The sequence below is a fragment of the Vanellus vanellus genome (genome assembly GCF_965231255.1).
Source record: "Vanellus vanellus genome assembly, chromosome: 30".
NCBI lineage: Eukaryota > Metazoa > Chordata > Aves > Charadriiformes > Charadriidae > Vanellus > Vanellus vanellus.
Window position 1 is genome coordinate 1,373,648 of NC_138935.1, and position 8,670 is coordinate 1,382,317.

An 8,670-nucleotide genomic window follows, 5' to 3' on the forward strand; every position below is an offset into this window, starting at 1 on the left:
TTAGGCAAGAGCACGGGGAGAAGTTTGAGAGTTGCAAATCCCTCCGAAACGTGCGCAGGTGGCAAACTAAACCCGCGCAGCACCGTGAGCTGGGTGAGGTCCAGGAGGGACGGGCAGGTTAACGCCTGCGACGGTCCGGGGAGCCGGCGTGCCACTCCGCTGCTACCCTGCAATTAGAAAACTGACCTCGGCATCAAGGGCGGACAATGCCACCAATCCCAATTTCAGCGGGAAGAGAAACACCCAGCTCACGGCAGCGAGCAGCCAGAAAGTCAGGCTGGTGCCATGATGCACAAAGGAGCTGGAGGAATCTATTGTTCAGTGTCCGAGCAACCCCCTTCCATGGCCTTACACTCCTCAGCAGGATCTCAAGAGATTTTTTGCCTTACCAGCATTGTTTACTCGGTAAAACAAGCCTCCAGTTGCGTGCGGCAACAGTTCAGCGGCCCCTTTCCTTGAGCAATAGGCAAACACAGCCTCTCCTCTAATCACGCTGCCTCCGACTCTGCTCAAGTCTCTCCCCCCGTAAAATCACCTACGGCTTTTGCAGTTTGGTAGGAGCCACCGCACAAAACCAGCGCAGAATGTGCCTTTTTTTTTTTTTTCCCCCCCCTCACCAGCGTTATCTGTACCCGTACGCCATCTCCTTTCTTACTCAGTTAATTACAGCCCCAGGTTCACGGTAAGTTCAGAGTCCTTTTACACAGAAAGTAAAGGTGCGAGCGTCCTCCCTTCTCCAACGCCTCTGGCTTGCAAGAAGTAGAAAATGCTAGCCAGCTCCTTGGCATCTGGGAAGACATTCAGCACTCGTGAGCAGACCCACCGCCGGCGTAGTGTGGAAGCGAACAGGGATGAATGGCTGAATTTATGCTCCCACTAATAACTGCAATCAGTGCTGATAAAGACAGAACAATGGATCTATAAAGGCTCGCAGGGACCCAAATCCAACCTGTTTTACCCATGTCCGCCGCACACGGATTTACGCGGCCGAACATTCAAACCACTGCTCTATTTTTAAGCCGTAAACAGTACAAAGATTTTACTCCAGAGGACAGCGTTCTTACCTGAAAGCACAGCCCACCGCATCCGACCCCGACGTTCAGCATTGCCCTCCCCGCCGCAGGAAGCCAGGGCAGCTCTCCAGCAAGGAGATCCCCATCTCTGGAGGGCAGAGGTGCTTTCCAAGCGAGAAGAACAAAATAAAAATAATCAAAAAAAAAAAAAAAAAAAAGCCAAGTGCCTTACAGGAAAGTTTCAGAGAAGCGCTGCAGCCCCGGAGTCCATCACGGACCGCTCTGAAACACTGGCTCCTGGGAGGCAAGTTTGCGAGAGCTGCCAGGAGCCCGTCCCTCCTTGGGTCCTCCCCTAGGCGGGTCCTTCCAGGAGACCCAGGAGCTGTAACTCGAGTCCTCGCCGCCTTCATGGAGGCCAAAGCCACTTTCCAAGCATCTCCGGTTCTGGCTGGAACAGGTCGGCTCCCATCCGCCACCATCACCTTCGCGTTGCTCTGTGGGAACTGCCACCCTCTGGACCCAACGCTCCCAACCCCACCGCTTCGCCCTGTGGGGAGAGCCCACCTTCAGGAGGGTCCACCCTTCGCCCCACCGCAGGGGGAGAGGAGATCTTCTCCCCAATGACCAGGTGTGACCCCACAATGGAGGGGATGTCTTGCCTTGGCACCAGAAGGCTGTTTTCCGAGCCCGCAACCACAGCGCCCACCTCTCAAGCAGACAGTTGGGTCAGGATCCGGCCCCCCACATCCGCTACATCAGCCCGGTGCAACACAAAAACCCCCGAAATGGGTGAGAAACGGGGAGGAGGTGTTGTGTGAGACACAAGGGAAACTGAGGCACGGACCGGAAAGGATTTCCCTGCTGTAACTCGGTAAAAGTCTGTGTCACTGCTAGAAAGAGAGGTCACATTTCTGATATGCGAGCCTAGCTAGTCCTTGACACATCGGAGATTATCTTACCTGCTAAGTACCGTACAAATACCAAGAGCACACGTAGTGCTAACAAGCCACAGCTGTATAAATTATGAAGGAAAAAAAAAAAAAAAAACCACCAAGTTTGCAACATCCATTCACTTTGATTTATGCCTGCTGCTCTTGCAAAGGCCCCAGCAATTTCCATTCCACTCCAATTTCCTATGCTCCCACCCTCCTCCTACCATCGTCGGTTCCCCGAGGAACAATGTTATCACCAAGCACAACCCTAATCTGCTGCCAGTCAGGCACACCGTGGAGCTCCGCCAGAGCCAAGTAATGTGATGTAAAATAGGAGATTTACAAAGAGAGCCCAGCACAAAGGGGACAGAGATAGGGCCACGGATCCAAGGACACATTAACAGAGCAGGGCGGCCGGTGAATGGAAGCAGAGCAGTAGTGACACCGGCAGAAGAAAGGACGGATGGACAGGCGGACATCGCAGAGGGGCAACTGTCGAGTCCTGCAAAAGCCGAAAGTTGCCCCAGCCTACCTCAATTCTGCCCCTGCGCCCTGCAGCCTCCAAAGGGCAAAATCGTGCCAGAAAGCTCAGGAGGGCTAAAAACAAACACAAACACACCCACACCACTCAGAAAGAAACTATCATTGCCACCTGCTTAAAATTCTGCACCTTCGGAGCGATGAGGGCACCCGCAAGACCAGGCAGAGGGGCCTTTCACAAGCTCTCCCTGTGCATTTTTAGAAGCAGCAAAAAGTTGAGCTAGCAGGTAATCCTCGAGTCCTTTCTTGGGGGGGAGGGAATAAAATCTCTGTTTTAACAGGTTTGCTTTCTCATAGCAGAAACCCACCAAGTTCCCAAGAAGTCTGATCCTAACACGGAGAGCCAGAAGCCCCTACTGCAACCAGACAGATTTACAACAATATTATAGTCATTTCAAATTCAAAGTGTCTTACTCAAGTGACAGGGCAGACCCTTCACCTTCCCACGAGGCATTTACGATCCTTTCCATTCCACAATTAGTTTAAGGCCAAAAAGACATGTTCAGGCTGCAATAAACCAGCTCCCCCCCCCACCCCCCATTTCCCCAGCCCACCCTTCGGTCGGATCCAGCACTGGTGCTGCCGGGGGGGGGGTTGAGTCCTCCATCCAGCTCTCCGCTGGTGCTCAAGCGGCAGAGCCCCGCTCAGAGGAGCTGCTTGGCAGCAGCGCTGCCTTCCATACCCTCCAGACCCTTAGGAAGCCCCACGTGCTCTGCAGCTGTGCAGTTTGGGATGGCAGCAGTCTAAAAATACTTTTGATCTGCTCGTTCCTTTAAGGTTTCAAACTGGCACTGGGCGAGTGCTTTAGTTTCATAAAGAAACACCCAGAGCGATCAGGAAAACAGCCCAGCGTAACTGGTTTCAACTGAAGTGTCAACAGTTCATCACAATAGCTCAGCACGTCAGACAGACCCGGCGAGTTCGGAGCACCCAGTGCTGACAAAGGGTCAGAAGCACTTTTGCAACTCTTTCCCGCACACCGGCGTCGGGACAAAGGGGGAGACAAGAAACGCCAAACTGGATCAGGCCAGGGCTCATGTAAGCCTGCTTAAATACGGAGGTGAAAGAGCATTTCAGGTTTCAAAGTCCCGACCTTAATCACAGCAATTTTTTCTAGTCCCTTTGTCTAGAAAAAGACCTAACTTTACTTCTCTGCATAACAGAAGTTCGGAGGTCTGTTTATTTTCAGGTTTGGGGGATATTGGAAGGAACCGAGACCCATTTAGTTCCTCTCTCTAACCATACGGCACATGAGTTGGGCCCCCACAGCCTCACCCTGTCAGGGTGGTACCTGCAAAAAAAATAAGAGTCCTCACACCTGAAAACGTCCCATCAGCTTTTGCCACCAACGTAATGGTTGTAATGGTTTCTGAGAGACGGAGCTCAGGTATCTTCCGACCACGATACTTCTGGGAGCGTGTAACACAGGCAAGATCAAGGAGGGCAGGTACCCATCACATCCAGCCCTGTCCCCCCCCTTCCCCTCCAGTCGCTCCGTGAGCTTTCCCCATTTCCACCAGTCCAGAAGAGGCTCAGAGGGTCTGGTGCAGCCTTGCCCCCCCCCAGCAGAAAAGCTGATGGAGCAGAGGCACCGAGTGACCCCACCTTGATGCAGCCTGCGGATCTGATGGCCTTCTGGTGCCCAGCAGAGAAACATTTCCAGAGACAGCAGATGTTTGCCTCCCCTTTATTACACTTCTCATTTTCAAAGTGCAGTTAATTGTTTTAGGAGACTTTGCATTTCAAACAAACCTAAAGCCAAGATTTTTCTTTAAGCCTCATCGCGGTGACTGTTCCCCTGGGTGACAATCTGAAGGGTTTGTTTCGGGCTTTTTTTCTTTTATTTTTTTTCCCCCTGAGACCCCTCTCCTGGAATCCCAGGAATGTTAAAAACCTTCTGGAAGGAGTCATGTCATCGTCTCCCCCCCCCAGCAGATCTCTGCAGAGCGCCAGTTGCTCAAATTAATACTTCCCAAGTCCCAACTGGCCCAGAGATTCCCCAACCCGCGGTGAGGAGCACTCCCTCGAGTACGACAAAACGACAACACAGTTCTTACAGCTTCAGCTTGCAGCCAAATCTTTCGATGGAAAGCAGCATATACATCAGCCTTAAAAATGCAGGAATTTCTTAACACCCACTGCTGCTGAAATGCAGCCAACTCCGAGGTGGAGCAGAGCTGTTGTTCGCGAGCCGACAGCATCGGAGGAGAACGCTTTTCAACAAAGAGGTAGGGAAGAAATCCCTGCCCGCTGCAGCCTTGCCTACAACAGGAATTTTCTTCCCCTCCAGCAAGCTAGCAACCGTTTACCATCAATTGCTGCCGAACAAATCACAAAGAACCTGGAAAATTCCTCTCCCCCTCTCACCTTCCCGAGGTGCTTTCAGACACTTAGAATCAAGGCATTTCCCCAGACAGCACCTTAAATTGAAGCGGGGAGGGAGACCGCTGAAGCGAAACGTCAGGTTGGATCTTGTCACCTTTGCCTTGTTAGATAAGATGGAAAAACAGCTGAGAAGGGGTGGCCGGGACATTGTCTCAAACCCACCCGGGTCCTGGCGAAACAGCGCTCTTACCTTCCCCAGGTAACTATCCTGGAAATGGATTTTGGTGGGCTAATTTCCTTCTGCACAGGTACTGCCTACCCCGGCGCTCTCCAGGATGAAAACATTTGCTCCGCAGCGGTGGAGAGAAAGCAGGGCAGGGGAGGGAAGCGAGGGTTATTTGCAGCGGTGTTTTGTTTGGAGTCGGGATGGTCCAGGGGCCCCTCTGCTGCTGCTCCTCCTAATTCACACAGGAAGGAGGAGATTATCCTACACCGAGACAAGCGATACCGAAGGCAGAAGCAGCAGTTCAGAGAAAGAATAGCTTGGCCCCCGCGTGAGGTCAGATTACGAGAAGCCACAGCGAGGTTAGAATCAAGTCGGGATGCTGTGTTTGCGAAGCAGGACTCAGCCTCATCTTCACCCAAAGATAACTTCATCTGGCGCTCCGCGCTATTGTCAATAAAAACAAGAACGGGGTGGAAATTCCCTTCCTGCGAGCCACATGCCGGCAGCCCTCGGCTCCGTCTCCCTGTGCGAGGAGGCTGCGCGCCGCCTCGCGCTGAACTCCTCCGATCTTGGCTGGCACCCAGCGAGATGAAGTCTCCCCGGTTCGTTGGCGCTCGCTGGAAACTCGGGGAACTTTACGGGCGCTCGAGCGCCGCATGCCTCAGCCCTTTGCTTTTGTAGGGATTATTTCTAAAAACCCACTTCCCCCGTGTCTCCGTTGGGTTTAGTGTCGGGTGCCTGCAGCTTATGGCTGGAGAGTCATAAAAAGCATTTAACATGCCTTTCTGCTTAAGTCTAGAAAGAAAAAACAAAACCGATTCCAAAAAGCCTCCAGCTACAGAATAAACAGATGCAACACAACTGCAGCTTTATCGCGAGCAGGAGCATCAGGGAGCGACACACCGAGCAAGAACAGGGAATATCTGTCCCTCCGGAGAAGGGGGACTTCCTCCAGAGAGTGCGCCTTTGGGGCCACCTTGGTCAAGCAAAGTTCTCAGCAACGTGGCTTTTTCCTCAGCTCGGTGAAGATTTTGGCTCACTGCAGGGGTGTTTCATTGTGCCCACGACTGCCTCGTCGACGGACTGAATCACCTTAGCAAGTCCTGCGTTTTTTCCTCAAGAATCAGCTCCCACAAGAGTGAGGTCACAGGGGAAAAAAAAAAAAAAAAAAAACACAACCCAAAAAAACCCAACAACTTACCAGACCCCCCTTTAAACAAGCGAAGGGTACGCTCAGCACAGCGCTCTCCCCCAACCAAACCCCTCGAACCAGCAAACCTTTCCCGTCCTGGTCGAACACAAGGTGTTCCCCTCGGCAGACCCAGCTCAGCAGCCAAAACCATTTGGTTTTCGTTGCCTTCCCCACCAGAGCCTGGATTCTCCTTCTCCCTGGCGTATCGGTGAGCGTGGGGTAACCGAAATAATTTCGATAGATTCGGGCCACAGCCCACCCGTAACGTTCAAGGTTTCCATTACAAACAGAACAGTCTATTCTACTTTTCTGTGCTTAATTCCTGAACTCCTGATCGGTTTCGGTGATGTTTTACTAACTTCCTAAAGCCTTCAGCTTTTAGGCACATTTCCAGTGGTGGGGGGGGGGGGGGGGAATTACTTCAGATGCCACTTTCTGTCTGCAGAGCAACAAGAAAGCTCTTGCTCCTGCTAAGGAAAATATTCCCTTAACTAAGTCATTCTTACAAAGGACGTAGGAAGTCTACACGTCCATTTATTAAACAGATTTATACTGAAAAATACAACTCCCTTGAAACCCGTTTATAAGATACCTACAAAACTGACCGCCTCCAGGGCCCCGGATGCCAAGTATCCGAAAGTCGCTGTCTAAGCAAAACTTGAATTACAGCTCTACACATTTATTTTATTTTTTTTTTTTTAAATAAATGATAGAGGAGAGCAGCCAGTGCCCTGAAAGGGTTCCAGCCGCAAGCTGTGGGCCTGGGTAGACACGCGTATTTGATTTAGTCCATTCCAGACTTTCCTTTTCTCGAAAGCCCCGAGGTGTACAACGCCTCTTGGCACGCCTGCCCCGCGATACAAGTGAAAGGAGGGAAGCGCACCCCTAACTCAGCACCTTCCGCAAAAATTCCCCGAGCAAAACGGTTTCTGAATTGCAGATGTGGGAGTTTGGGCTGGTGAGAAATTCATCTGCCCGGTTTACTCCCTCTCCTGTATGTTCCGGGTACCGTTACTCTGTACGTCCACAAACCCAAGAATATTACAAAACACGCTGGGGCGGGAGGAGGGAGAAAAAGAAAACAAAAGCTGTTTGTCTGCAGCAGCGTGAGCTCCCAGCAAGACATGCGGAAGATCTCACTTTTCACTACCTCATCTGCCCAGCGCTCTGCCTCGTCTGATCTGCTAATTGACTGCTGGAAGACGGCTTTCAAAATTAAATAAAGCAAGAACACAATAATACTGACTTATTTTATACACTGCAGCGTTCCAGATGTCTTAGTGTCCAAGGCGTAGACAGGAATCGTTTCGTTTTCCGGTGAACAACCACGTGCGCAGCCACTCCTGCTGCTAAACCACCTACTCCGATGCAAGACAACAAAAAAGGAGGAATAATGGTGAGTTTGGGACCTACTGGTGATGGCCAGAAGAGCGAGGCAGGACGCGATGGGCTACGCTGCTCTTCAGCGGCAGCTGAGCGAGGCGACGCAGGTAACACCCACACCGCTCACTCCTGAGGAATGAACCCTCCCGCCCAGGCACAAGCCCGAGTTGTGCCCACGCTAGCCACAGGAGCACAGCAGTTGCCATTCTTACGCTGGCCCCTTCGCGACTCCGGGAAGGACCTTTCCTATCCGCTCACATAAGCTTCAGCAACAGCTTATCTCCCCGTGAACCCTCCCTCCACGCACTCCGAGCGTGCACACGTGCGACGCAGGGAGGTTTGGAGAGCTGTGAGCACACACCACCCAGCGACTCCTCTGCAAGCGGGCAGCAGAGGACCCGCAAAGGAGCCCTGATCTACAAACCAGCTTCTTACGGTGGCACCCAACATTCGGATTGATTTTAGCAAATAACAAAGACTCTGTCACATCTTGAGCCCGATAACTGAATGTGTCTTACCCTTAGAGGATGGATTCTACAAAACACAAAAGCTGCTGGGGAAAAAAAAAAAAAAGCCTGTTCCCAGGAAACCAGCAACAAATCCCACCAAACTCCCCTATCCCCCCACCAGAGCCCCCAGCTCAGAGCAGGGCGGTCATCCCTCTCTTTATATTCGGGGGATGCTGGGTCAAGGGCGAAGGGTGATGATGCGCTGATGGTTCCAGAGGAAACACCTGCGAATGAAGCCGGTTTCCAACCGATCAATGGCCTGGGCTGTCTCTGTCTGTCTTTTTTTTTTTTTTTTTTTTTGCAAAGACTCTCCTTTTGGGGATAATTTTAAGAAATGTCTGACAGGTGTGCTTTAATCCCCATTTACCTTCTCCAATTAGATAATAAGAAACAAAAGCACAGGTCAAACACTAAAAAGGGGAGAAAAAAAACAAAAAACAAACAAACAAAAAAAAAAAAAACCAAAAAGAGACGGATGGGATCAAGAATTGGACCAAAGTCTTGAGCTCCTTAAAAAAAATGCTGTTTGCCTTTCTTTGTTAGCACACGG

The 8,670-nt window shown here is 51.4% G+C and overlaps 1 protein-coding gene across 1 annotated transcript in view; it reads right to left on the reverse strand.

Moving 5' to 3' along the window:
- UBL5 (ubiquitin like 5) overlaps positions 1-2,246 on the reverse strand; it is a 114,875-nt gene extending 112,629 nt beyond the window's left edge. Inside the window, exon 1 of the mRNA XM_082496674.1 lies at positions 2,243-2,246. The gene's annotated coding sequence lies outside the window, so the exon portion shown is untranslated. The remainder of the gene's footprint in view (positions 1-2,242) is intronic.
- Positions 2,247-8,670: the final 6,424 nt, after the last annotated feature.